The sequence below is a fragment of the Larus michahellis genome, chromosome 8, assembly GCF_964199755.1.
Source record: "Larus michahellis chromosome 8, bLarMic1.1, whole genome shotgun sequence".
Classification (NCBI taxonomy): Eukaryota; Metazoa; Chordata; class Aves; order Charadriiformes; family Laridae; genus Larus; species Larus michahellis.
Window position 1 is genome coordinate 53,227,229 of NC_133903.1, and position 27,942 is coordinate 53,255,170.

Here is a 27,942-nt window from a genome sequence, read left to right on the forward strand (position 1 = left end):
ATCGATCCGTTGTAACCCCAGTGGTGGCCTACCAGTTTGCAGATAGCTGGTGGTCAGGTCTCAGTACTTCTCCGAGAATGCAGCAGTTCATCCAAAACACAGAAGGAACAACACAGATGGCAGGAGCGAAGGATTTGGACGGAGTACCAGGGAGCCAGTCTGCACCTCGTGGCATTGTAGCCCTTCTGCAGCTAGGTCTCAAAGCTAGTTTTACAAGCCACTGATCTTTCATTGTTTGCAGGACGTGGGCTATGGGTGCACTTAGATAAGGCACGCGCAGAGGTATCGGCAACTCCCAGGTCCTCAAAAATCTACTTAGCCCACAGCTGACATCAATGAAGCCACTTTCTGTGGCTCGTCCTGTCTTGTGGCTGTTGAGGTGGGGCAGGATGTGCTTTGCCTTTCATTTGCAACTGGTCCCACACACTTTGTAGGCTTAGAAGAGTATGGTGAGAGATTTGAGCTTCTTGTAACTCATTAATGGTGTTCAGAGTAGTCTGAGAAAGGAAGGGCCGTAATGAGGACATCCTATGGCTACTCTACCAGAGAGTACAACCTGGGTGTGGTGTAACAGCTGTGAAGAGGAGGTTCTCCTTGTGTTGGCTTTGCTTTTGAAAAGTAAGCAGGTGTTTGAAGGAAGAGAAACAGCCTGTGTTGGATATAGCTTGCCTCTGGAGTGACTGGTTTTCTCACAGTTCTTTATTTCATCAAAGTTTGGTGGGGTTTTTTGATCCATTTTGTCATTAATTCCATTGAGGTATTTTGAATGGAAATGCATAAAGCAATCAACAATGAAATACCTGAGCGGATGGGAGCCCTATGGCTTACAGTCCCAGTGGGGTTTGTTACTCACTGAGATAGTTTTTGGTGGGCAGAGAGGTGTCTCCCAGAGCTGTTTGAGATTTCCCAGAATAACTTAGGTAGCTTTGCACCACCTGGAACTGGCCTAGGGGATACATCCAATGGAAGTGATACCTTCCCCCATCACATGAGTTGCAGTTTTCTAGTGAAAATGCAGATTAAGTTTTAATCAAGGGGATGAATGAAAACTTGGGAGTGGTTGGGAGAGCAGGAGAGCGTTCTGCAGCGTCATGGCAGGTTACTGTATTGCTGATTCATGGCTGAAGAGTGATGTGGCCAGCAGACAAATGTGAGAAAAGACAGCAAGCTTGGGCTGAAGGTACACAGAGTACTAGGTGTGAGATTATAATGAGTCTTTACTCTGTCTAACCCTAAAGATGAGACCATTTTACCTGTATTAGCTGGCAGAAGATCAGCGTGTTCCTTAGAAGAAGATACGATATACCCGAGTGTTGGACTCCACTATTGCAGAAAGCAGACTCTTAATGGCCGACACGACCACATGTTCTCACTCCTGCTAGAGAGATGCTAAGGGTAGGACTACTGCCAAGTAACTCTGGGGATTACAAACCTATCCAACAGGGACCATACTAATTACTGGCTTCTGCAATGTTACCCTTTGCTTCACTACATCCTTCAGGAAAATTTTGTTTACTTCAAGCCCTTGGCTTTGGTGTTTCAGAAAGAAAAGGTGCTTGTCCACAAGCAAACCTAGTCAAGGTGATTCAGTTTTTGAGGTCTTTGGATAAAGGCTTGATTCATTTTTCAGAGAATCTCTTTAGTGATCATTTCGGAAAGCTCCCAATAGCACCTGGCACAAGGGTTACTGGAAAACACTTAACATCTTGTTAGCTCTGCTCATTTCCAGGGAAAAGTTGAGGCTCCCTGTTATTGTAGTAAAATTTGGTAAAGAAGAAGGTCTCCTTTCAAGCCCTTCCTGAAAGTGTTAGGTGTTGCTTTGGTAGTTAATCGTATCTGGAGAATAGTGAGACAAAACAGAAAGGCACAAATATTTGCATTGGAAAGAATATTATTAATAACTCATATTCTTCCAAGAAATGTAACATTTCAGTGCCTGCTGGTTTTTGTTTAAATCAATGTAGTAGTCTGTATGGATTGAGCTTCCTAACTAAATTATTAAGTGTAATTAAACTAAGAAATGCATAGCAAAAGACCCCAGTTTGTGTTGAGAGATAAATGGGATCTGTAGCAGAGGGAAAATACCCTATATGTGAGGCTGGCTTATGAATTATTTTGCATTTTGCATAAGCAGTCTCCTGGCTACTCTGTTGTGTAGATTCCTAATCTCATTTAATTCAATTTAGTTTCCTCTTGTGGGCAGCTGTAGCACCTTTTGCACCAGCTTTAAGGGCTATAAATCCTGTATTCATATAGCGAGCTACCACTTTCCCCGGGGGCTTGAGAGAAAACTTAGATCTTAGAGCACGCGAAAAGGGATGTCTTGACCTGAGCTGAAGAGTTAATCTGATGAAAACTTGAGCCCGGCCTCGGCTGAGCTCTGTGCTCAGTTGTGGTGTTGAGCCAGGGAAGGACCAAGCCAATGAGCATATTCTGGCATCAGTTTTTGGAGGTTACAAGAACCTTATGTATCATTTTATGTATTTTCTTTTCATGTGTATATAATCAATTCCAGTGGCGAGGCTTGTGTTTTGGTTCATACAGCCAAGCCAGGCAATTGACTTGGCTCCATTTTCAAACCTCTTGGCTTGCTAAATGTCAGAGCCTAAGTAGGGCTTCTCTTTGTACTCCAATCTCGTACAATTGGCCTGAGTTATGTGTGTTCCCTGAGAGTACATGCACGGCCGTGAATACAAATCAAACCCAGTTAGGAGCCAAACACAGAGGTCAGCGAAGCAAGTATTTTTGTCTCCCCAAACTACCTTTCTCGCCTCCTGGCACAGCTATGTGAGGCCCAAGCTTGAGAAGTCTTCTACATCCCATGTGCCAAGAACTGAAAATGAAATAAAGTAATAATGCTAATAGTGTAAATGCATTGACAGTCTCTGTTAAAGTTCCCCAGTGACTTACTGGATTCTTGCAGTTCTGCACCTAAGAGAAACTATAAATTCTCTGGAAGAGGGAGGCAGTGGAGGGGTTTTTTGTGATGGTTTCTTCAGAGTGTTGATTATCTTAGATCTCCTTAAATAAGGTGGTGGACGACACAGACTCCTGCAAACAAAAGTGATCCGTTCACCGCGAGGTATTTAAATTTCCAGTAATACCTAGGAAACAGCGAGATAGTGAACAAAAGAATGTTTAGGGAATTAATATTAAATACATTATCTTTAGGTGAGTCTTACAGGCTTTGACTGAAGAGACTGACATGCAATTTTGCAACAGTTAGTTTTATTGGAGCATGGTCAGAGATGCTGTTCCAGTTGCAGCTGAACCGAGTCAAGAAACTATCACTCTCAAGATGAGCTAGCTAAAAAAAAAAAACAAACCCAACCAAAAAAACCCCAAACAAAAACCAAAACAATAAACCTACTAAAAAGTATTTAAGCTAAGCTGGATCATTCTGACAGAGCCAGATTTGGGAGTGTCCGCACATGTGGTTATGTGGCTCATGGAAAAGGGTGGTAACTCCTAATGGGGGGCAGTGGATAAACAGCTGTGGGCAGGCCGGAGGTGGTCACCTCTTAACCTGGCTCAGCTGCTGCTGGAACAGCACATCGGGCTGCACCCTTACACAATACTGGGATTTCTTAATAGACAAATTCTTAGATGGAAGAGCAAGCTGCTGTCCAAGTTCGCGATGGGATGTGCCGCATCCCAAAATGTATGCATAAATATACATTCCCCAAACGTGTGTGCTGAGTGAACATTCAGTCCTTAAGAGCACCAGCACATAATACTGGCTCCGATTCCTCCCGTAGCCATCGCAGTTGGAGCACAGTGTGTTCCAAACAGCACATTTTGCTGCATGAGTCTCAGCTGTAGATCTCGAGCAGAGAGAGGCTTCTATTAAATGCATCTGTACTTGTGTGTCTTTGGTCTGTATCAGATTCTCCTTAGGTTACTTAAACTGCTTCCAGACCAAGCTCTCTCATGCCCCCACTGCTCCATGATATTCTTAACCCTCTCTTTACCCACCATCCATCAATCAGGACAAGCCACTTGCCCGAAGCCGGTGCAGCACCCAGCACTGCTTCGCCTTGTGGGAAGAGTTATTAATTGGTTAAGCTGAAAAAAAAAGGCACTGCTCCACAAGTCTCTCTAAACACGAGGAGGAACGAAGGGCTGTGCTTTGCTGAAAGGTCACGGTGAGCTCACGCCGGCAGGAGGACAGCGTTTTGGGCAGGACTCTCGCTGGGTGGAGGGAGCTGCCTGAATCGTTCCAGGGCTGAACTGGCGGGAGGCTGTGTGGGGGGAAAGCCTGACCACACCAAAAGAAAAAAGGGAGGGGGGGGAAATTGGATGTGAGGGCTCCAAGCATTGGGTTGGTTTAGATTTGATGCAAAGAGATGGAAAGATGTGGTTTACCGCTGTTAATACCTTTGTTTAGTCTTTTGCCCCCAGAGCATCTAAAAAGCTCTGTCAGGGTAATGACGAGACCAACCGTATGCTTTATCATGAGGTTTTTCCTCAGGCTTTTTGTCCCATACACTCTCAATCTCTGCTGCACCGCAGGACCACAATGCCTGTGATTATGTGGATCACAGAGACCCTACAGCGATTAGTCCCAGCCCAACCCCTGAGTGTCCCATATGGAGGAGAGGTTGCGGCCATGCCCCAGGCTCACTATGCACCGTCCTGAGAGGAACTCCATGCTCTGCAGACTTCTGCTATGTCTGGCAGCAGGTGGGAGAAGGTTGGGTAGAGAAGATCCCACGCTATGCTGCCCAGCTGCCCTTCAGGCATCTCCCTTTGTCTCCTGAGCTGCTTTCAATGCCCTGTCAGGAAGGAAACCCCTCGGCACCAAGATGTTACCTTGAGGTACAGCCACTAGCGCCATATCTTGAGCTTGGCAGGTCTCTAAAATCTCCAAGATTTGGAGTCTGTGCAGTCTTAGAAACCTATAGCCCCTCCATGGTGGAGTGCTCCTCTGGTACCGTCTTCCAGTACTCTTCTGTTTAGGAAAGGGCAGTCTGTCCTTTCTACGAGAGAAATATTTGGGAGTCTCCAAATTTCATTTTTAATGGTATGAGCCTCTGTGGCATCAATTACTTTTTCAGAGTGAGTCACAGGATGGTTCTAAAGGTCATGTAGTTCCAACCCCTGCCCTGGGCAGGGACATCCCCACCAGCCCAGGTTGCTCCAAGCCCCATCCAACCTGGCCTTGAACACCTCCAGGGATGGGGCAGCCACAGCTTCTCTGGGGAACTGCTGGGATAGGTCTCATGAGAAGGGTGAAAATCAGACCTTAAATTGTATATTCACTTAAGGTTTGCAAGGTGAAGCTTGTGGATTGAGACTTGGTCTGGTATTGCTGAAGAGGGTGGATGTCCTGTGGAAGACCTTACTCTTTCCACCTGCGAGTCCTGCCCTGGTGGCCCCAGCTCTGCAGCAGACCATCTGTGGCAGCCTGCACCTTGTCCAGCACAAAGCGCAGGTGCCAGACCTGGCTTTCCTGGCTGGTATTTTTTTCTAAATGATAGTTTTGGTGATGCTCAGAAGGACTTATGTCGTTCAAACTTGCTGTGCTTGAGGACTTCCCTGGCACTGGTGCTGCTGGAGAGGACCACATGCCAGAACCTGCAGGGCCAGAAGAGTGAATTGCCCTGGCCTTGCACAGGAGCTGTGAAACCTGCTCGAACCTGTGTCCTACTGAGAAAGGAGGATTCCCTGGAGTATTTTTACATGAAAAGTGGGGGAAGAGGACTGGGAAGCAGCTTGTGAGCAAACACAAGAGGAAGTTAACACCAAGCGGGAGGGGAACCGATACGGATGTGTTTGAAGGCCCAGAGAGGGAGCAGGGCTTTGTTTGCGTTGTTTCTGAATGCTGGCCATATGTTTAGACCTGTATAGAGACAAGAAACAACGTTGTACAAAGCTTCTCTGGTTTTCCAACCTGATAGGCTGAGGTCCAGCTTTGCTTAATTTGATTAGAATTACTTGATTGGAACAGACTTTATCCCTTCCAAAAATGAAGAGAAACGTAGTCTTTAGTTGTAGAGATACAATTCTACAGCATCAGGTAGTCACCAGGGTGGCTTAAGAAGGGCACAGAGACAAATCCGTGGGGTGGTCGTGGGAGCAAACTATCAGGATAAAGCAGAGAGTTTCTTTTCTCTGCAGGGTGTCAAGTGTATGTAGTTCTTGGCAAACGTTTTCTGAGTGACCTTAGCCTAGTGATATAAATTTTAATTGCAACTTTAAATGATGCTGGGACCAGATGGGTGAAGATTAAGGAAATGCTGCTAGCTCTGCCCGCCTCCTCTCTGTCAGAGCTTTGCTTGCAGAGTACGGACAATGGCTTTGGGAGAGGACTTAGGTAAGGATCATTTAATTTAGAGATATCAGCAGAGCAGGAACATGTGTTATCCCCATCAGTTTGTTTGTATGTGGATCAGTGCTGTGGAAAAACTCTTCGTGAGCCCATGAACCATGACGACGGGTTGTGAGACCTGGGTCTGACCTACCTGCAGCTGGAGGCACTGGTATCTCAACGTGGCCATCTGCCATGCTGGGACTGGACTAGATGATCTCCAGAGGTCCCTTCCAAGCCTATGATTCTATGATTCTATGACTGAAGGACGTGTTTGCAGCCGTCCCAAAGTACAAGCTGGGTTGTTCTGCCATCCAGTAACACCCTTTTTCAAAGACACAGGAGAACCCCGCTCCGTGCTAGTTAGTTGCTTTTCTGTGACTAGTGGCTTCCAACGAAAATGAAAGACTAGAAGCTTTGGGAGAAGTTGTCAAGCATCTGCTGGGGTGATGATCAATTAATCCACTGCATGACTCTGCTGGCATTTGCGAGGCGTGAGGGTTTCCTATCCAATGTAATGTCTTCAACAAATGGGCAGTTTTATTTCATACCTAAAATTTAATGGTGGTTGCAGCTAATTTCACACAGCAAATTAGACAAAATACTTGACCTACTTCCACTGTCTGAACTCGACAACAAATGAAAATAGCATTTTGGAGGGTAACTTGAGAGTTACTTGAGAGGGTTAAATGTGTCTCACCGGTGCACTCAGTTTGACAGGCTGATGCACTTTGTCTAGATGATAGATATGAAAAACTAATATCTCAGTTTTCAGAGGGGGTTCTGAAACGTAAAATCGAAACCAGATGTGCAACAAAAAAGAGCAGTGTATATTACAAAGTGTTGTGAAATAGCCCAAGGGAGGCAAGTAAGCAAAAACAGCCCTGTGTCTTAGCAACCTGCAAAACAAAACAAGTAACAGCTTGGTTGGCATCTGACAGGGCAGGTTTTGGTCTTTGCAGTGGAAAAGAAGACTGGAGAAAACTGGGAGTAATTCTGGAATTTTTGGTGACCCGGAAACACCTTTCTTTTCAACAGAGTGGTTACCTGATGTCTCTCCTCCCCTAGACCTCCTCCCTGCAAATGTATAGCACTTGAGGAACATCGGCGCTCTCTTCTTGTCTTTCCTGGCCTGCTACAGCCTAACAAAGTGTGGAACACAGATCTCCCTTTTTTCCCTTGCTTTCCCTCTTACTAAAGTCAATCACACCCGTGAAAAGTGGGTGCGAAGTGAATGTAAAAGCTACCAAATCAAAATAATTTTGAAGATTTTGCACAACTCTAAATGATAAGGTAAAGTTCAGTTCCTCAAATGTGGAGGAATATCCAAGTGTGACTTTTGTGTAGAAATGGAAAGTGTTCAGTAAGTAAAAAGTTGAACTTTAAATACATGATTAATAATTTTCAAAGGAGTATTTAAATCAGTTTCTGGAAATGGTGCTCCTTTTTCATTTGACTTCATTCAGTTTCTTAATTAAACTAGTGCATTCTGTCAACCCCGCAAATGAAAAATTCACAGCTCAGATCCCAAAATGTTATTAGATAGGTTTAAAATTCAGTCCTTTAAGCAAGAGACTCACTTCAGTGCGAGCTGCGATGTACACTAGAAAGCTCTACTGGCACAGCTGTGTCCATCAAGAGAGTGGAAGAAGTCATACCTCCCAGCAGCAGCTGTGCTGCCAGACGCTGTGCTGGGAATGGGCTTCTACCTTCAAACCAGTCCGTCTGGCGAAAGAGCTTATTCTGCTCTACGGTGTCCATCGTAGCTGTTTGCCAAGACAGATCGACTGGTATTTCTGTCTGAGCAAATTCTTCCTGAGAAAAGCCCTTCCAGCGTAGGCAGGCCATGGGGTGTTCCTGTAATCGGCCTGACTCCAGGACCTACGGCTTGAAGCAAAACCGCAGCGTGCCCTGAGGTTTGTAATCAAATTGCGAGAGGTAACGTTTGTGATGGAGAGGGAAGGTGGGTGGATTTGGCTTGGCTTGGTTATTTTTAGAGAGGTTGAAGCTGCCAGGCGGCCAGGTTCTGTGTTTTCAGGTTTTTGTTTTGTGTTGTGGGGTTTTTTCTTAATTTGAACAGAATGAATTTCTTTTGGAAAATGCTGTTTTGGCAGAATTAGCATTTGGGGGGAAGTTCATCTTGATGAAGCTTTCAACGGAAACATTTCTATTACTTGAGATTGAAATAGTGACTTTCATTTTGACTCCTTGTTTCAGAGTTTAGCTCTTTTTAGCTTCTAAAAATTACTGCAATATTAAAGATTAATTATAGATATGAATGGTTTGACATTATCAGGTAGAAATTCTTAATGGACTAATTTTGATCCTTTCAGCTAAAAATAACTCAGACTTTCCATTCTGCAAAATATTAGATATTTTGCTTTTCTGTCTCACTAGCAGAAAAACAAATGTCAGTGTCAGAATCTTCCATGGGATAAAAGTCCCATTTTTTGGCTACTTCCAGTAAAGCCTTTAAGTGTTACTACCCAGCTGACTGGATCTGAACTGGTATCTTCAAAAGAAGGCATATTTTATTAGTCTTGGGTGCAAAACTGGAAGGGAACAAGGTTGTGTTACTGTCTTCTTTCTCACGTACTGTCGTTTCTCTTGAGGCTGCTGGCAGTTCTGTGGGACATGAGGCCTCCTCAGCTTCAAAGTCCTGTTAGAAAGATGCAAAGATGCAAACAGAAATGATGAAAGCAATAGAAAGTGATCCCAATGTGATATCTGAAATAGGGGTCACTATCTAATCTGGTCCTGTTCCGTGGACGCTATCAGGGCTCAGCTTGTTTCCCACCCAGCATTTGAATTCCTTCTCTGGTGAAACAAAGCGGCAGGACTTGCCCTCTAGTGCTGCCAGGTCTCCGCTAGAATCAGTTTAACAATAAATTTTATCTCAAACAGTGCACCAAATGGAAAGCAGTGTACTGGAACAGTAAAACAAAAGCAGGGGATGAAAACTGTCTAACCCAAAGAAAATCATGAACGATCGAGATGTTGTGTATCCTCCTGTACTGTCTGCTGATGCCTGTGCTGTTCCTGATGAGTGTGAAACTCCTCTTTCTTTCAGTGGGATTTCTGGAAGTACATCAGTACTAGAGTCTCCAAAGAACCATCTCTGTCGTCACAGAGCAGCAGCAGAGTGTCATGGAGATTTCCCTCTCAGTAACAAGGTCTCCTGATTGCTCATCGTGCATTTCTTGTCTTGCCCCGTATAAGTATCGCAGCTGGTTTTCCTCCATGAAGAGCTTAATTCTTAGATTAAAAAAACCCCAACCATAACTGAGAACTGGATCCACTGTAAGGTGTTTGTCAGTCTGCTATTTTTGCTGGTTGTATTTAAACTCAAAGTAAGTATACCAGTAAAATGCGTGGGTGCAGTCTGGGTCAAACGCGGCCGGTCAGGCAGGTGCGGCTGGTGTTGCTGCGTGCACTCCTTTTTGCACTGTGGAGAGAAATGTGGGCATGTTTACCATTATCAGTGCCTGAGATCCACAATGTTTAATAAATTAAAATGGTTCTTTTCAAATTGCAAAGGCTTTTACATTTGACTTTCGTCGGCCATTGAAGTCCATTAGTGCCTGAATAAGTGGTAATTAGTGGTAAGAGTCGCAGTCATTAGTGTATCATTTTAGCTCCCTCTTTGTAAATCACAATTGGCAGCTGTGGGATTGATTCTTCAGCAGCCCTTGGCCAGTAGTACCTGGGCCGGGAAGGAGAGGGCTCCACAAGAGCGTTTCTAGTGGTCTTTTTGCAGGGTTGGAATGCAGTAACCCATCTGCGGTGAGCAGCTCCTGTGGATGGAGGATCGACCTCAGGAGGATGTGCTTCAAGAAACCAGGAAACTTCAAGAGAGGGAATACTTTGGGGGAGAGGGCAAGTCTAGCAGTCCTGGGATATTCATGTCTCTTCCTCTGGTGTCCCAGAGGAATGCATTGAATTCATTGCAACCCTCCTGTGTAAAATCAGCCTGCTCCTGCATGATGTCTTCTGCGTTCCCCCATCAGGCTTACAAATGTCTCCTCTTCTCCTCAGCTTGTGAAGGGTGGCACTCGGGAAACGGTAGGGAGTAAGGGATGGTAGGGAAGACGTAGGGGTGCATTTACAGAAATACAGTTTTCTCTTGAGACAGCTTTGTCAAATGGAGTATTAACATGCACATTTTATACAGTGGGACTCTGCAATATCTCAACTATGGTAATGCCTTTGTAAATCAGGAAAGGAGAGGCTTGAAGTTGTGCATCGGTTGTGTTCTTGCCACTCCTGTGTGAGTCTCAAGGATTTTTCGGAGTATAAGGTTTAGATTAAACACATAATGATGAGTTTTCTATTTTGCATTTGAAAACAAAGTATTTCTGCCCTAAAACCTCGTTTTCAAGGGGTTGCAATCCCAGTCACTCTGTTACGCCAGTAATTGCCTTCATTTTATACTGGTGAACTTTGATGTCTTTCGTGATACGGTCCTATCATTCATATTTCCAAGAAAGATGAGCAGAGAGATAGCCAGACCTTGTGACTCAATGTAAAATTATTTATCGGATTTAACACCCGTAAATTGGTTTTGGTGCTTCTCATAGGTACCTCTCCCATCTGTGAGAACACGCAGAGGGGACAGATGAGGAACTTCTAGTCACTTTGCAGCTGTGTTTTGTCACAGGATGAAAGTGTGCAAGATACAGATCAGATACAGCTGCTGAAAAACAAATTGAAACAAAGAGTCTCACAAAGAGAATGGCTGCAGCCAGAGTTCATAAAAGGGCTCTATATGCTTTCTAATGTAATAAGCCTTTATTCTGCCTGGCTAGCCCTTTGAGTAATCGTCAGAGAAAAACTGACATCTCTTTTCAATAGGAAAGAAGAACATTTATTTTATTCCTAACGGTTTTAACAAACCTCTCCATGATGAATTATATATTTATTGTAACTGCATGCTCCACGGCCACAAATTCTTGCAGTCTCTTTCCAGCTGAAAGTTCCAATAAAAGACTTCCCCAGATAAAGGCCAGAGGATTTGAGCCATGTTTTTTGTACTTAGATTAATTTGGTTACTCTGATTTCTCTGGACTGGGGATTTCACAGACCAGATGAGTCAGGAGTACAGTAAATGAAGTTATAAAATATTAAAAAATAGTAATTGTGGAGCCATGTGCCTCAGCTTCTACTAGCTTCCTTCCTTGATTTTTATTTTCCCACTTTCCCCCATCAGCTGTGGCTTTTCATCTCCTTCGGTCTTCTTTCCTTCATATAACCCTGAATCCAGAGGTGTTGACAATTTTTCTTCATTCAGAGTAGATGTAAAAAAGCAGTCAAGTTATTTTTTGGAAAAAAAATGGTAAAAAAGGAACCATTACCTCCAAGGAAACAATCATTTGCCAGCTAGGCTGAAATTCAGCATTGTGGGCAGAGGGGATTGTCCAGGGAAGCTGGAAGCAGAAGCACTGGAGAGTAGCCAGGGAGGAGGCAGACAGACAATAAGAACTGGAAATAAGAACCGAAAATGTGGCCATGAAAGATACTGAGGATAAAGATACGGAGGACAGGAGGAAACCAGCCTTTCAACTGCGAGCAAAGAGCCCGACTCCAGTTGATCTAGTCCTGTTTTGTTCTGGGAACCAGGACCTCATAAATAAGATTACACTGGAGAAATACCTGACACTGTTGTGCAGCTAATGGAAACATCTTAAAAGACTCTGAATATAGGCCAAGTATGTGGGTCAGTAGAGAAACTACTATTTATATTTGGACCTGCCTATGAATACAGTATAATATCCAGCTGTTGAAAATGCTAAGAGAAGTTGCAGAAAAGTTTTTTTATGTATAAAATGCCAAAGACTTTGACAGGGGATGTTGCTGTTAGAACCGCAATTTTACTTTCACCTCCCGTGAATTCAGTGGGCAGCTTCATAAAAGTTCCCATTTGGCAAGGTTATCTTCAATCTGGTGAGTAAAAAGGATCTGCTCCCTGAGTAAAAACGTTGCTGAATCACAGCATAAACCTGAAATATGAGATAACGTACACTGAAAGTGAATTTTGCTGTGGATATTTAAGTATTTCTACTGACTTTCAGATTCTAAAAATTATCTCTCTTTACTTGCTGACTTGTCAGATCCACTTCTGTCTTGGGAAAGTTCCCACTCGTAGGTCAGAGGATCTCGGGAATTTTCACTGAGTCTGACTGTGCTTGCTGCAGGCGAGCTGCATACACATGCAAAACCAGGGGTTTGAAAAGTATGAGTTCCCTATTCACAAAACACTCATTGTAAGTTGTTCTTGCCTTGTAAAGAACATCTGTTGCAGAATTTAGGGTGTGATGCATCCCTTATAAAAAAAGAGAGGGGGGAAAAGGTTGCAGAAGTCAGTGGTGCTGTGAAAAGGGTGTTCATTATAATTTCTCCACAAGTATAAGCAATGAGTGTTTCGGGAGATCTAGGGCTGAGCTCCCTTTTGGAAGAGGCCCACAGCGTAAGTGGGAGCTTTCAGTTGGTGGGGTGAAGGACTTTGATTTCCATCAGACCTGTGGGGTCTTGTTATTATAAAAAATGTATCATGCTCCATTCTCTACTACATCCATTGATGCAGGACAAAGGCTGTTACTTCCAGCCAAGCTGGGCTGTAAGTTTGTATTTTGTTTCTCTAAGTTCTCTTATGATCCAAATCCATAAGAAAACAGCCAACATGTAATTTTGCACTCAAAGAAAACGACTTTTTTTTTTCCCATAAATGCAATTTAGACAGTAATTGGAGTTAGCAAAGCTTTGAAGGTGCAGCTGGAGAGAAAAGTAGAGTGCCGTGTAGAAGGGTGTAGTTGAGTAAAAGAAAGCTTTTCCAGAGGACACAGGGGGCCTGGAAGGGGAGAAATTGGACATGAAACCTTCCAAAGGAGGCCAGAGAGCAAGTTTATTGCAGTCTTCAACAGCTTGTATTGCACTGGTGGCTGGAGCTCATGCTGATGGGCCAGATTTTGCTCCCTAGCATCTCTGTTGCTGAGCACAACATGAAGCTTATCTGTAGCTATATGGGTTCAACTCTATTTACTCCTGGTGGTGTGTATGAGACAGGTGACTGGAAGCAGAATTAAATTCCTTGTATTTAGATATTAGCTCTATCTGAAAGCCTTGAAGGTCTGGAAATAAAACCTTCCTGGGAAGTAAGAACAAACGGAGAAAATGATGTTCAGGAGAGGTCAAGTCACCAGAGCAAGATGACAGGGTGAGAGCAGGGTCCCAGTCAGGAACCTCCGGTTTGCTCCTGACCGCAGTGCACGCCGTCTTTCATCCTGCCTGAAGGAAGTGGAAAAAATGATTTCATAATCCGTTGTCATGGGGTTGGGTATGCTGCAGGTCATGTGGACAAAGCCATTTGTTCAAGTAGCTTAAGCTGAGGACACCTCAAAAGCTGTTGAAATCTCACGGCCTCTCCTTCCTCAAAGGAGTAAAGTCCTGCATCCAAACCAAACATGGACGGCTCCTTCCCCACTTCATCTTGACCGCTGACCAAGACCTGCTTCCTTGTTCTCCACACTGTCTTTTGTATCTGAGGGATTTTGCTGCCCTTTCTGCAGTATCCTTTAAGCACAGTAGGCCAAGATGAACTAAAAAGTCATCTTTCACTCTGAAAATGTTAAATTATTGCAGTTTGTCAAACTTTTTAAAAGCAGAAGCATTAATAATATTTGGTGTTTTGGCGGTTTGGCCGAGTCCCTCAGTGCTGGTGTTGTTGTTGGTGTGTCACTGTCAGTATTTTGTACTGAACTATCTAACAGCTGTCTTGGCTTCCTTCCCCACTAAAACAACTGCTGCTTCACAAAGAACACAGATAATTTTGTCTTCCTTGATATTAACAGATCAAGAGAGGCCTTTGCCAATACAAACTCATCTTTTATTTTTACAGTCTGAGCAAGACCCTTGGTAGAATTTGTTGTTCTCTTTTATTCTGTACTTGGAGACGAGCTGACATCTAATCTTTTCATTTCAAGTGATGCTGAGTGGGCGGGACATCTAGAAGGGGGATAAAAACTCTCGCAAAAGAATCAAAGTCAAAAGGAAGCCAAAGGCAAAACAAAAAGCCCTGCACAAGGCATCAAAATGAAAGGGCTTGTTTAAAGGCAGGAGAACAGTAACAGCACAGTCTTCATCTAGGTTTTAAAAGGCAGTAAGATGAGAGACATGCACTGAGATTAACGTTCATCTCCCACCATGTCCACAAATTCCACGCTTGCGCATGGGAAGGAGTGGCATCACACACCGACGAGGAAACGCTGCTGTTCCTGTTTTAAAAGCCAGAGCTGGACAAAAGTCTGCACTATCCACAGCAGACCATTTTCCTCCTGCTCTACAAAGCCTCTCTGTGTGGTGACAGAGGTGTTCACCATGGAGGTGTTCATGGTACAGAGTCTGCGGAGTGGGATGCTGGGTTGTTACCAGTGTCTCCAGCAAGACTAACGTGCAGACCTGTGTATGGGCGATTGCTGGGCTTGTCCATGAGCTTCTGGTCCAGCTGCAGGCACTGGCAGGCATCCCGGGGTGGTGAGCGGTTTAATACTCAATGGGAGACCAGGACTCGGTGCTTGGTGCGTGCCGTGGAAATATTGGTGACAGAAGGTGAGACGCACCCACTATCAAACAGGAGGAGAGAGTCCTTCCTGGTGTGAAACTGCTTCTGTGGTCACACTAGGTCCAGCTTTTAGTAAATTGTTCAGTAGCTCAATTAGCTTTGGATAAAAGTAAGACTGTTTCAGTTTGAAAATAGTGGAGGATGGGTTAGAGGAAAATTTTAAACTCAAGTGAGATTTTGTGATGTAAAATAGGGACAATATTTGCTTTTTAATGTTGTTAACAGCAAAACTCCTGTCAAATGCATAGTATTGAAGGGCTTATCCTCCAGAATGCCCTAGAGGAATTTAGATGGTGAATCTCTCAGTGATTCAGAGATGACTTAGATTCTCTGAAAAATCTGCTAAATACCTTGAAGACTTAGCTTGTGATAGCTGCATAGTATTCATTTCCAGCAACTTGGTCTTTAAAATACCTGAAGTTATGGATTGCCTGTCTATCGGGCAGAACTAAGGTCCTTTCCAGAGCACTCTCCCATTTGCACGTTGTATCACAGTCATCTCAACAGTCACAGAGCAGGCTGCCACTGCTTCCTTTCACCTGGTTCTTCTAGAGTCATCCAGACAAAAATGTGGTGCTCTTGCCAGATATTTCCCTAATGTTGCCTCTCTGCAACAGATCTTGGCGGGGGGGGGGGGGTCTTTGTTATTTGGACTAGTTGAAGGTAACCATATGTTCCAGTGCCCCTTTGGCTTTATCACAGTTTTTAATGGTCTTTATGGCAAACTGGACAGTTCAGGGCGTTGAAAATAGCAGAATAAAGAATTTTTCAGTACCCAGCGTGAAATCCTGAGTTTAAAGTCAGCGAGGGGAGAATTTCATGCAATCTGATTCCAATTGACAATTCCAAATTCAGGGCATGGCCTTGCATACATATACATGCCTTGTTACGCATACATACATACATACATACATAGTCACGGGGCTGTTTAACTGGGAAGGTTACCTCTTAGCAGAGTTGGTCCTAGAGCATTTGCAAGTTATCTTCTTGGAGTCACAATGGAAGAAAAGTAGTACAGCAGTAGGGGGGAAATCTGCTAGTTAGGTGGGTAAACAGTAATACTTCTCACTCTCTTACTCCCACATGGATAATGAGCTGAACACGTACTATGAGTAATTTGTTTTTTAAGAACTGAAATTGACCCCAGATTGGAGCATCTGTACCGTACTTGATGTGTTGTTGAAGAAACTGAAGGCTCATTTGAATTTGGGAAGGTGGCTGCATTTCTATAAAATGTAATAAGATGAAATTCTATGGGGAAAGGATCTTATGTGAAAGATGTAAGAGATTATTTTCAAGGGACTACCAGGGCGCACCTGGACAGTGTGATATACTATAAAAACCTGTAGAGATTGCAATAGAAAGCATTCTACCCTTCCTCCCTTACCCCAGCATCTGTCAAGCAGTTCCTGTTTGTTTATCAAGCAACCTCAATGACTTGAAGTTCCACAAATTATAAATTTCTACCTGCAAACAAAAAAGCTGTGTATTAAACTGGTGGACTATTCAGGGAGATGTTTTCTTTTGCGTACCTTTCTTTTGATGTACCTTTACCTACTCTGATGGTAGCAAACTGGGGTACCCCACACTCCCTTTGCATTTCTGCGTTACCTGCATGTGTGGGTGTAATGCAGAAGTTGTTTCTTTACATCTGGTGTCATTTTTGCATGCCCGGTTAAGATGCCCACCTATCAGATTAATATTTATTTAATGACTAATGTTAGGTAGCAAATAAGCAACGTGCAGATTGTGTGGTGTAACCTGTGTAAAGCGTAGTATATGTTAGCTAAGTAGGTTGGTCACCGTCAGGTCACTCTCTGACTGGAAATACAACACAAAGCTGTGGCAGAGTTGTTTTTTCCTCCCACTTAGAAAAGAAAGCTCTTGTGATAGCCTATCTACCAGAGCGGTACTTTTGGCACATTGTCATTCTTTAATGGCTTTACTATAAATAAAAGCAAAATATCTCCATGATATAATTCCTTCTGGAAATATATCAGTGGTGGTTTGTTAAACAGATGTTTCGCAGCAAGGTCAGGGTTTGCTACAATATTTGTGCGATACCAAGTGCCTGAGGCTTCTCCAAAGGCTGTATCAAATGGAAGAATTCGTGAGACCGCTCTCCTGTCTCTTCTCCGTGGGCTGTGTCTAGCCACAACCCAGCTGGCCTCCAGGCGGAGAACCTCGATAGAAGGGGAGACCTGGCTCCCACACCAGCTCTGTCCTGAAGTCCAGGTGCAATGAGGTCCAGCCACTTGGCTGTGTGAAGCTCCAGCTTGTATTCAAGCAAGGGAGTTTAGGCATGGCCAAGATGTTTCTGTGTCAGCACTTCATCCCTCAGGAGGAAAAAAATGTGTAAGAGGAATTCCTGTCCCATCCTCCTGCGCCACACGTCCCAGGCTTGTCAGGGTGAGCAAAAGAGAGCTCTAGACAGGACCTGGCGAGGGGAGGTGGAAGAAAGAGAGCCAACATCCACGATCTTCTCGCCCCTTTCCTTACCACTGTAAATCCTGACCGCAGTGTGTTCACTCCCACGCCAGGAGGGCTGCAATGTGAGCACAGGACTCTAGTAGCTGGTGTAGAGGACCTTCTGACCATTTGCCACTTCTCCCAGGCTTCTCCATGCAAGTTTGAAAAATCCAGCTTGAATCACTGACCTTGTATTTCCAGCTCGGTGTGTGTGCTAAAACTGAAACTGAGCGAGCTGCTTCTGGTCCAGCTCTGCTCTGAAATGGATGTGCCCTTGTCAAAGCTTCTCCTTGGCTTTCGGGCTCATTTGTAAACTCTATTTCAAGTTTACAGTGGAAGCACTGACATGATCTCTGCCACGGTGGTCTGACTGAGGCACAAAAGGCATAACTTTGCATAAGCATCACTTGAATAGTGTGCCCGAGAACATTTTAGTGCCTGCTTTTCCAGTGGTGTCTAATAACTTGGCTTTGTTCCTCTTATCAAATGCTTAGGCTTGACCTTTTCAGGCTGCTTACATAAAACACAAATATTGAGGCTTTTTAGAGCTTAGAAAATTATTTCCAAGTTCGGGGGAAGCAAAAAAATGGTAACACATTCAGCTGGAAATAGGAATAAGCAATTGTTCTCTTACCTTGGAAAATATTTAGGTGAAACAATAAGTTATGATTAGCTACACCTGTTGACAAGCACTCAGGTTCTGGAGAGAATTTTTTTTTTTTTTAAACACCTTTCAGAAGTGTAAGTTCATCCCCAAACTAGCAAGATCCTGGACTATTTAGGTGCATTCAAAAATTCTCCTGCAAGTCTTGGGTTAGAAACGTTGACTCATGAGAGACCTTAAGGGTTGAGTGGTTTGAAACAAGATCAAGAACTCCAAGACAAGTTAATTAAATATACTAAAACCTCTTTCTTCCCAAACCTGCTAATCCAAATGACTTGGCCAGCTCAGTGGTAACGTGTTATCCCCTCTGCCACTCCTGCTGCCATGGCTACATTTTGTCTTAAGTCAAAACTTTGGCTTTAAGGAAAAATAGGGGGAAAAAAAAAAAAAAGAAAAGCAGCACTCTGGTATGTCTGACTACATACTAATATTAGCAAACATAACCTTGAAATAGCATTGACGTTCATTAATCTGAACACTGTTCTAGTCCAAAAATGCTCAGATTACTGACGTTTGCTGCAATTTTCTTCCCCACGCCACTATCAATAGCAGCCTTAATACCAACCTTTGAATATACTAATTGCCTCGAACTGCCTTTGGGCAAATAAATAATTCTGTGATGCAAGATGAGGGAAAAGAGTTGGGTTTCCGAGTAGGTTAACTTGGACGTTTTCCAGGCAGCAGATACGTATATGCCCTCATTTAGCTGTTTACTGATTTTCTGCTGCGGGAGTTTGGTAATGCATTTTATGCCTATAGGTGGAAACTTAAGGAAAACTTGGGCACTCTGGGCTGTTCTTCAGCTGGTGAAGTCACCAGTAGTAATCGAGAGCTTGGCAGTAATCCTGCTTTGGGAATCTGTGAGCTGTCTTTGACCTCAGAGCTCAGCTCCATCTGTAAAGGAGGTTTCATGGTTTCATATGTACACTGAAGGTATGAGGAAGTATTCCTTGTGAAATTAAAGGTTTCAAAGAAGCATCTTTTCAGTCTCTGAGAAAGTGAAGCACGTCCTTGGAAGATGCGTTTGTACATAATGTAGATTTTACGTAAATGCTGATTGTGAAATTGCGTGTTACTTTGTCTTCCCGATGTCTTCATTCAGCCTAAGAGAACAATCTCTAATACCTACAAAAACAAAATTGCTAACTTCTTGTATACATCCATGTTTGCCCCAGTTGGTATCTGTGAAGTAATTCTAGACACCCACATATAGAAAGTTAATTTAGGATTTTAAGAATTATTATTTTTTCCTAGTGTGCTCTCAGCACCAGCTACATAAATAGATGCAGAACATAGCTAGTAAATTTAGAAGGGACAGGCGGAGGGGACTTGGTTGTGTCTGGGTCAGCTGTGGTTGATGTCCTGGCTTCACCATGGTGGATTCCTTGGGACAACGACGGAGCCCCGGGCCCACGTGCTTCACTGTTCCTTCAGAAACAGAACGTGTTTGCTGCTGTCACCTCCCAGCACCCCTGAGAAACCCCAGACCTGGTCAGAAGGGACACAAATTGTCATTCATCACACAAGTTTCTCTTAGGCGCTGTAAGTCAGTCAAGGCTTATCAATAGGCTGAACAAAATAAGGAATTTAGGTAGTTGTGTTTTATGCTTGTGGTATTCCTTGCAGTTTCATTCAGTGCACTCTAAAACAATTTTGTGGTCCCATTTTTTTCTAGAACTCTGGAAACTGGAAGACCTGATGGTTTCATTACGCTAAATGGCTTTGGTGGCACCATTGACTGGTAGACTGTTTTTAAAAAGTATGCTAGGTAAAAGTACGCTTAGTAAAGTGTACTTTAAATATCACTTGCCAGCTTCTCTCTGCTAAAAGACATAGCAACTGGAACTTGTCCTCATCTATTGTTTCCTCCCTGCAGTATATAAAAATGATGAGGTGCCTTGTTTCAGCAAATAGTTCTTTTTGATTTCTGTACTTCGCTGATTTTTCTGCATTGGCTTTTGAGTCTTGCATCCGTAAATGGAGCATCATAGGCGGTCATGAGTCACCGTACAGGAACTAAATGTCAAAGTTGAAATAAAGTTTACTGCCACAGTTGGTGTGAACAGTGTGACTGGCGGTGTGTCATCCTCATAGCATGGATGTCTGGACAGGGGAAAGCTAGGTTGCCCCCCTCTTAGAGGAGAGCATAATTCGACAGAGGTGTCACTGAAAGCACGGCAGCTTCTGCCTTGATGATCTTTAAAACGTACATTTGAGGGACTCAAGAGACCTTGAAAACTAATGTGGTGACCTAAAAGGATATGCAGGGCAAAGTGCCCTCCAAGTCAAGAGAGCCGCCTCTGTGCCATGGCGTGACTCTGCAGACATGCTCACACCCCAGCAGTATGGCGTGTTTTCCCAGAACAGCTGCCTATGGATAACTGAGGAGATCTCAAACTTGAGGTGCCATGCAGAAGGCAAGGCTCTGCTGGGCTCGCTCCTGCGGCCTTATGCTGGAACAGTATGTGAAAATTGTCTGTCTCGGGTCCTCAGCTGACCTCCTCTTAAGAGAAACCGCTATAGCACTTAACAGGGAGAGCTAAAGGATCATGATAGAAAACTCTACCCGGCTCCTGTGTTAGGAAGTAACGCTCAAGACACTTGTTTTGGCTCATTTCCTGCCCCAATGTCACCCCTGCCATCATGGGCTCCCCTTCGTGCAACTCATAGTGTTGAAAACAGGAGAAGATCAAGGAGTCACTCTGGCCTTGCTAACGGCAGAGACTGGGCTCTTTCTGCTACTAACTTGCCCAGGTAGCTTGAATAAATTGCTTCAGTGTGCTAAGGCTCTGGTTTGTCTTCTGAAAACAGGGTGGGGTTTTTTCAAACTATTTTGAGATCAATGGCTGAAGCCTCTTGTTTCACTATTAGATGCTACAAAACATAAAAAAGTCAAAACATGAAAATTAAAAACAAGAAGCAGAAACAAAAACAAGTTGCAAGAATTCCTTACTACTTCAATTGAGCCTTCTTGGGGTCAAGGATCGTCCTTTCCAAACACCGAGCAAGTGTCGAATGACAACTGTAAATAGTCAACGATGGTTTAGGACCATGGTTTTAGGTTAAGTCGTGCCACTGTGATGGAAACTCAGCACCTTTGATTTCTAGGGGTGTTAGAGGCACACGGCATCTTGCAGTTTGAGTATTAGGGTTTTCTCTTTTCTTATTTGGCTCTAAAGCTTCATTCCCATTCAGTAGAACTCCATAAATAAATAAAATAACTTAACCCCCCCCAACAACTGACCAACTGCCCTCTTGTTATTTTTAGGTCTTTTATGGAACCTTGTTTATAGAATGTTATTTATAGGCTTTTGATATGCTCCCAGCTAACCTGCCTTGCTGGCTCTTTGCAGAAGCCTCTGCACTACTATAGTACATAGCAGCACCCCTGTAAGTGTCAGCATTCCTCTGCAAAGTTGGCACTTCAGCAAGGACGTGCTAGGTACATGACCCAGCTCAGGAGGTACGTATTGTCCTACATAAAGTGCCAGTGCTGAGCCTGTTCCAGTTGTATTAATTTCCATTGCCTACATACAGCTTGAACATTATTATAGACGAGTATTCAGTCTCCTCCTAATTTGTGCCTCCTGGTCACAGTCTGTAACACTTCCTAAGGACGGGAGAGAAAAACCGGGAGCAGTCGTAGAATTCCACTGAGTCTGCAGAATGAAATTCAGAGCCAGAAGGAGAGTCATCCATTGCTAGAGTTCCTCAAATCAAAGTGAATTAACCCCATCTTTTTAAATAGGAATGAAACAGGGTAGGCCTCACGGTTGGGAAGCATCTTGGTAGCAGAGACTTGGAGGATGGGAATGGTAGAGATCTGTGATTCTGAAACATGGTCCAAACGTGGTCCTTCCAAAGATCAGTCGTGGTTGCGCTTTGTGTACTGGGGGTTTGCTGCTCGCTAGGAGCAGGCTCGGGCCCAATGCCCCTGGTCTCGGGGAGCACGGAAGGTGCCAGGTCAGAGTCTAAGCATTGCTGACTTGCAGCAGCTGCAGCATGGCTTGGATACTGTCGGGATTTTCTGCTTTGCTGTCATGCTCTGAATGTCACATTGACTCTTTGGGCACTTCTGGCCTAAAAGAGCAAGGGAGCGCTTCTAGGACTGAGTTCTTTCCATAGGCTCAGCAGAAGTCAGCTGTCATGACACCTAAAGGGTTGGAAGAGCCATGGCTGATGGTAACAGGGGTTGGGTTCAGCTGAAGGAGACACGTGTAAGAAGCAGCTTTTCCCAAAACTTGAGAAAAGGTCAAAGCCTGTGGAGCGGGCATTCTGGGACAGTCCTACTGCTCATAATTCATGTAACTCTATCCATATGAAGCCATTCCCAGCTTTCAGTTCCTTTCCAGGAGAAAGCGAAACCGTTTCAACTTTGAGAAAATACCTGGACATCACACTTACCTTACCGTAGACCTCTTACACTTTCACCTCTGTCTCATCAGACCCTAAAAATAACTAATTTTTGTCTCCAAAGTCTTGATGTCTCTCCAAGCTGTGCTCCTGTTGCTTTTGGACCTCCAACTCTTGTGAGTCATATCTGCAAATTACATGAGTCGGGTTTCAGTGGTGACCGTCTCAGATTGGCTGGCCATTTAAGGTGGAAAGATTCTTCATGAGTTTTTATTTGGTCTTTGTGTTGTGAGTCTTTGCCATTTCTCTTTTATTTGTAAGCTTGCATTCAGGGCCATCGTAAGGAAAACTTTGCTCTGTGGGCCTTAGAGGCATTATTAACTTAAGATGGCCTTAAAATATCAGAAAAATGAAGTTCAAGTTCTGTGATTTACCTAAAATCGCTGGAGTTTGCAGGTAACAAATAACACGAGGAGCCTGCGTAGGCCTTGGCAAGGTGGAGGGCGGTTGGCCAGCATGGCCGTGCTGAGCGGCGAGGATGAGTGTCGACAGGCACAAGCTGTGGGAAGCCTGTAGGTGCCTCCAGCTGGTGCCCGGAGTTTGCAGGGACACCGAGACAAGATGCATTTGCCATGCAGAAGATAACACAGGAAACATTACGTTTCCCGGAGCAGTGGCGGAGAATGGCAAAGAGCGTCCCCTACGAGCTCTAATTTACAAAAAGGAAAGCATTTTGTCAGCTGCAGCTTCTGACAGAATGAGAATTGTGGGTTTCTGCATTCAAAACCAAATTTTGTTAAATTGGCAAGCGGCTGCTGGTGCTAATGTGAAGAGTTCTTCCAAACTCTGAGAGGGGGAATTTACACCAGGCTGAAAACAGCAATGAAATCACGCTGCTTCCTTCCTCGCTGCAGCGAGCCTTTGTACTGCGCTTAACGTGTGTGCTGTTCCAGAGGAGACAGGGGAACTGCTAATACCGCTTGTCTGGAAGATATGGACGTAATATAAGACAGCTATTCAAAGGCTACTGCTGTCTTGCGAGTGATTTATGGTACGCAGGAAAGATTCTGATGTGTCATGCTGCAGGGGGAAAGGAAAGCGGGACCGGGGTCATGAACAAAAAGGAATTTGCTTATCCAATTTCCGTCTCTTTCTGAATTTGATTGGAACTCACAGTTGTCAGGCTGTGTTTAAGTCTCGTCTTTACCAACGCCTCCTTAACTGCGGAAGGTCAAAACCAATTATTGTTTTGCCTCCAGGGACTTTCCTTCTTCAGAGAGACCTTACAGTGGATATTCTTTAAACCCTTTTCCTTCCAATTAAGGCAGCAAATTCCTTTTTTAGAGGGGTTTTCAGGGGGTGGGGGGACAGTAATCGGGAGACTGATAGATTTATCAATAGCCTTAAAAAACAAAGCCTGTGTGTCTCAGGAAGCTTGAAATCTAATTCCTTTCAATGACTTTTCTCACTCTGAACTTTAAATCTGTCGTTTCATTACACCGGGAATGGAAAGCCCCTAATTTTCCCAGGCTACAGTTTTCCTCTGTTTTTTAACCCTCAAATACCATGTGGATTTATGCCTCTGAGTACCGGGTGTTTAAGTTTTTCAAGTAGATAAATTTAAGTTCTCTTTTTGGTAGGAATTTACAGCTTTATGGACTGGAGGCGGTTACGAGCGGCTGTACCTACATCAACAGCTGTAGTCTGACAAGTCATTAAGAAGTCTTCCAGATCTTCAAGGTGGAAAGGGAGAACAACGCGAGATAGTTCTAGAATTCTTTTTCCCTTTCCTTTCTATTATGGACGGACTTGTTTTCAGTTTTATAGACAGTATCTCCTTCTGCTCCAAGCCATTGATACCCACTAAAGCCTGTGTCAGCAGATGGCTTTTTTCAATTCATGTATGTATCATGGGCTGCTGTCATTATTCTTTTACCCATTAGAGGGGTTAAACACACTGTTTCCCCTATATTTTTAATGTACCGTTTGTTGTGGGAGAAGTAGCAGCAGAGCAGACAGAAAATAATGTCTCTTGAAAGAGAAAATCCAACTGTAAGGTCAGGGGAGGGAGGCTGTGGGGGGACAGTAGGTAGAGGCAGCGATACTTTGGTATTTCAGTTGGTAGAATACATTGCAAAAATACTTTGTAATTGCTATTTGTATCAGGATGAACTGTAAAAACAAAGGGCTTGGTGCGAGGTGTAACCCCTGCACTTCACCAGGTACCTCTCTATGCTGTAATGTTTACGTGGTCGAGATTGTATTGACTACACTGGCTGCTCCTACAAAAAACACTAGATTGTGCATAATATTAAAGGAAGTCTGTTTTTCTGGAGCTGGCAGATTTAAGATCCTTGATTAAGTGCATTCACAGCTTCACTGAAGAATTGCAGAACTATGATTATGTGATTATAGGGCAGCTGTGGTCTTGTGGACTGAAATAAGGACAGGAGTTAGGAGATACGAGTTGTCTTCTTGATCTGCCAGTCTGTTTTGTAAGATCCTGGGCAGGTCACTTAAAATGCTTTGGCTCACATTTGATAGAGCTATTTCAGCTGTTTACTTTTGGAGGACTCAACTCACTCCCTTGACTGTGTTACCCACAGGGAGAATGTGGAGTGCGTGGCTGAGATGCTCAGTTTTCCACCCCGGATGCCTGCTTTTAATCAGATAATTCCTATCTGCTGTGCATAACGGGGCTGATGAGTGCCCTCTCCGTCGAGATACTATTTGCAATTAGTTTATAAAGGGTTAATCTGTTATGAATGTCTCGATCAGTCATTACATAGAAAATTGAACAAGTCTAGGGGGTGCTGATAAATGACTTACAATTCTGCAACGTGCGTCTAACAAGGGAGAGGCGGGTATTAATCCTTTCTAACACATTTACAAATAAAACTTGGGTATCGAGTGTGGCGATGAGTTTGAAAGCAGAGGCTCAGAGTTCTGCCTGCCTTTGGAACAATGCCAGCCTTTAGCCCTGAGATCACATCTGGGCAAGCACAGCAGCAGTACGAAGAAATATTTTATTGGTTGAAAAGAATGATTCCCTTCTTACCCAGAGGAAAGCAAATCATCCGGATCTAATAATAACTTGCAAATCTCGCCCCGCCGGCCTAGCGCAGATAGCGCAACGGAAATTTCCTTTTCAGCTGCTGGGAGAGCCTGTCCCCAAAAGGGCTTTTCTTTTGATAAGGTGTCTCTCCCGTCCCGCGCTGCTGAACCAGCCTGAATCAGCACGTCACCGTGCGAGTGCAGGAAGATCCCGGTCTCAGCCGCTGAGTCACATGAATAACTGGAATAGTTCTGCAAAGCAGAATTAATTCCCAGAACCTCTTCAGGCATATACCAGCAGGCACATGCTTCTGCTCCAGCATGACTTTAAGGCTCTGTGATGCAGTGGAAAGGACACTACTGGTATTTTTAATTGAGATAAAGCAGTTTACCTGGTGTTAGAGTGTTAAACCCTACAAGTTTATTGTTGACGCTCCCCTGCTTCCAAGAAGATTTAAGAATAAGCCACGACATAACAGAGCTCTTAGGGTTAAGCTCAAATCAACTGTGCAATGACTCAGAGCTTGTAGTTCTTTCAAACCAAGTGTTGGGGGGAGAACCTGGTTATTATTAACTATTGAGTAGCTTGTGGTTCAAGCAGACTGTTTAGCCAGCAAAGATACGTAAGGAAACTCTCTCGGGTTTTTTGATCTATTATACTTTGCCAAAAAAGTCTGAATTACAAGAACAGTAAATCCACAGCCCTGAGATTCTGGTTTAGCAAAGTCCTTACATGCTTGAAATTTGGGCAGAGATATGAAATTCTCTATAGAACCTTTCAGTCCTAAAACTTGCCGGACTAAAACTGCCTGTATGTTAAAGAAATGAACTTGTCTAAAACAGGGAAGTGAGGGAAGGAGGCTCCATAGCAAATGTAGAATCCAGGTATTGCTCTGAACAGTGGGCCAGGGTGGGGGAATAGGGAAGCAGAATGAAATAGAATAATAGGAAAGCAAGTAGAGGGTTAGAGGTTAATGAAAATTTTGAGAGTATTTCCTTTTAAGCTGTATTTTATGTTATCTGAATAATAGTGACAAGCTGACCAGGCACACAGGGGAATGAAGAAGAAACACCACTCGTACTTCCACCTGTTGCTCTTGCGTATGCCATAAATGAATACAGGGTAATGTGCTCCACAGTCCAGCATCACTGAGAAGAGGAACTGGTTACACGGCTTTTATTTCCATCCTCTCTTCATTGTTTTAGAAGTCAAAGTTTGTGCCATTTCTCTACAAAATGCTGCAATTTTTGATATATGTTAGTCCTTCAGAAAACCTTATGCGGTGTTACTCTTGACCGGTTATTTTCAGCAACCAATGCAAGAGAATATCACATTTAGCAGTTCAACATAATTGGGAAATATTACTGAAGAGGAGCTCTAGGGACAGCGTTCAGAAGTCTGGCTGTCTATGCTTTGGATTTTGCCCACAGATGAAAATGCGCCACTTGCTTGGGCTCAGAGGCAGTACCTTTCCCTGTGGTGGATCTGAAACGAATGCTCACCAAACCCAAACATTATTTCTGACATCTGTTGCTTGTTTGGATGGCAAAATTTGCGATAATGGTCAGAAGAAAGTATACAGTCCGGTAGCCATGGAAACCTCATATAGTTTTTTCCTGTTTCTTTTTCTACTTTTTTCTAGTGAATGAATCGCTGCTGAATCCAGCTGGGCGGGAGCCCGAGAGACTGCAGTCCTCAGCGTAGCCACAGCACAGGGCAGACCTCCTCAAAAGTAAGGAGCTTTCTCTTTGCATGTTCTCACCAAAGTGCTATTTTCAGTAAGCAACTTTTTTTTCCGGAGGAGTCCAGTGCCTCAGGAAGAGTGACCATTCATTCCCTAGTGTCTCTGGCCATGGCTAGAAGATAAAATAACCCAAACACAAAGTAGCATATCGTGACTCATATCCACATGACTCAACTCTTTTTCCCCATTCCTGTGTCCCAGGCAGGTGGCCTCATCCAGACAGCCTCCTGGGAACAGCCCTTCGCCTTCGCTGTCTCTCAAGTGTGCCCAGACATCGTCTGGGAGAGCGCTAGCTGGGACGGGCCAGTGCCGTGCCAGGGAGTGTCCTAGCAGTTACACAACCTGCGAGACCATGGATCAAAGCTATGCCCGGGTCCTTCTGAGTCTACAGAATAGATGTGTCCTCTGTGAAAGCTGTAAGCAGGGAAGGCAGATAGTGCCAGCGGTGGTTTTGGTTGTGTGATAGGGACACGAGAACAAGGGCATTGCTGTCAGTCTTCTGCTCCAAGTGCTAGTTCACAGAAGAACACCTCTCAAACCCGGGAACCCATAGTTAGGACAAGGATGGCTGGGATTTTCAGGGACTGTCTGAGGTCATCTGAATGTTTTTGCATGGTACCTAGAGCTACAGGATCTTGATCCTTTCTTGCTGCAGTGAGACGCCACTGCAATTCAGCTGCTAACTTTTGGCATACCACTGTGCAATTAAGGTGCTTTAAGCATATCTCCAACT

The 27,942-nt window shown here is 44.0% G+C and overlaps 1 protein-coding gene across 23 annotated transcripts in view; it reads left to right on the top strand.

Moving 5' to 3' along the window:
• The window catches only part of FGGY (FGGY carbohydrate kinase domain containing), a 327,883-nt gene that overhangs the window by 122,850 nt on the left and 177,091 nt on the right, over positions 1-27,942 (top strand). For 17 of the 23 annotated variants that reach the window (XR_012588585.1, XR_012588583.1, XR_012588584.1 and 14 more), the window contains one exon: positions 27,108-27,197. The exons of 3 other annotated variants lie outside the window; for them this stretch is intronic. The gene's annotated coding sequence lies outside the window, so the exon portion shown is untranslated. Of the gene's footprint in view, positions 1-22,698; positions 23,462-24,050; positions 24,312-27,107; positions 27,198-27,942 lie in introns of those variants that run through there. 3 more of the 23 variants (XM_074596634.1, XM_074596632.1, XM_074596635.1) reach the window with 2 other exon arrangements.